Raw genomic sequence first — 2,092 nt, 5'->3', positions numbered from 1 at the left:
GTCCCAGGTTTGATTCCGGTCAAGGGCATGTACCTTGGTTGTGGGCACATCCCCAGTAGGGGGTGTGCAGGAGGCAGCTGATCGATGTTTTTCTCTCATCCATGTTTCTAACTCTCTATTCCTCTCTGTAAAAAAATCAATAAAATATATTTTTTAAAAAAAGATACAAGTCTGAAGCCATCCTCCTTAGGAGTCACCTGCCCAGTGTAAAAATCAATAAAATACATTTTTTTAAAAAAGATACAAGCCTGAAGCCATCCTCCCTAGGAGTCACCTGCCCAGCGAACAAGATTAGCGTCAAATAGATTCGCTGAATGTACTGCCAGCAGCCTTGGCCAGTGACGGGGAAGGAGCAGAATCCACACGGGCCTGTGTGCCTTTCTTAGCCCTGGCCTTCATTCTCCTTTCCGCTTCCCACTCTCTGAAACTTCTAGATCTTCAAAGGTGGAGGCGTGGGAATCACACAGGCCATTCCTTCAATGATCGGCATCCACTGGGGCCGAGTTTCGTCTGGTCCCTACCACATCCTGCCCTGCCCTTCCCTTCCCTCCTGCCAATGCGTAAGCACCCTTCATGCTCTCCTCTCTTCCCCGCAGTTCCTGCCCACAGGGGAGTCATAATTGAACCAAAGGTTCTAACGGAGATGAAAGTGCTTTTTCCTCTCAGGGCTCAGGGCGTGGGTTGGGTGTGAACTGGCCAGTAATGGGGTGACTCAGAAATGTAATCAAGATACAAGTCTGGCCAAAACCGGTTTGGCTCAGTGGATAGAGCGTCAGCCTGTGTACTGAAGGGTCCCTGGTTCGATTCCGGTCTGGGGCGTGTGCCTTGGTTGCAGGCACATCCCCAGTAGGAGATTGAGGGAGGCAGCTGATCGATGTTTCTCTCTCATCGATGTTTCTATCTCTCTCCCTTCCTCTCTGTAAAAAATCAATAAAATACATTTTTTTAAAAAAGATACAAGCCTGAAGCCATCCTCCCTAGGAGTCACCTGCCCAGCGATTCCTTCGGCACCGGATTTCTAAACCTCTCCTTACATACAGGAGAGCAGGACTTGTCACTAGCCATGACTGTCAATCTTCACCATCCCCTCCGCCGTGCCAAGTGGTGCCGCCGGCCTTCCTCTCCTCCACCCTCCCCACAGCCCAGCTGGGGAGGTGGGCTGTCACCTCTCTTTCACAGAAGGTGAGGATGAAGCTCAAATGACACTGAGGTGGGCTGAACCCCAGCCTGATGGACCCTGCCCAGGCCCGGCCCACAAGCCCAGGCCACCCACCTCCACATACCCAAGGCTGCCATTTGGAACATCTGCGTGCCTGGCAAACAGGAAGCACCAGAGAGTGGGAGGCCCCAGGAGTAGCCCTGGGCAAATGACCACAGGGTAGGGCAGCACCGAGACCCCCTCCCCGACATACACCCCCTCTTCCGCAGCAGGCAGGGCTCCACTGCCCACCGCGGTAACTGGCTCCATGGGAGACAGGCACTCCCGGGAGGGCAATGGAGAGAGCGCAGCACTTGATCAGGACCTGGTATGAGACCGTGGAAAATACTTAGCGAAAACCTGGGTTCATAGTGCATTTATTCAGCCTTTTGAAAATGTTGGCTTTTAGGTTTATTATCCTAGTTGAGTGGCCTCAAACAAACCACTTAACCACTTTCCGTTCCTTCATCAGACATTTCCAACCCGATGTGCTGGGTACACAGACGTAGAGATGGCCCTGCCCTGGGAGCTTCCAGCCCAGAGGGACAGCCTCCCCCCACGCCCCCCATAACCCCAGATCTGTGCTGTAAGAGAAGCAAACTCACGATGCAGAGAGGAGTGCACGGAGACTCCTAACCCGGGTTAGAGAGGCAGGAAAGGGTGCCAGAAGGAGCTGCCACTGCACCCGAGTTGAAGTAGCAGTTAATAAAGGGAACAGCATCTGCGTGGGGGAACAGCACACAAAGAATTAGGAGTGCAGAGGAACCAGAGAAATGGGTGCTGGAGCTGTTTCCCATGGTGTGTACCTGGGACCGTCCCTCCCCAACCAGGATCTCGGTTTTCCCACTTCACCTGTTCTCGTCAGCAATTGGTATAAGATTAAATAAGATAACG

This window comes from Myotis davidii, unplaced genomic scaffold, assembly GCF_000327345.1.
Source record: "Myotis davidii unplaced genomic scaffold, ASM32734v1 scaffold217, whole genome shotgun sequence".
NCBI classification, from domain to species: domain Eukaryota; kingdom Metazoa; phylum Chordata; class Mammalia; order Chiroptera; family Vespertilionidae; genus Myotis; species Myotis davidii.
The sequence above is the reverse complement of the archived record's forward strand: the minus strand, read 5'-3'. Positions refer to the sequence as shown.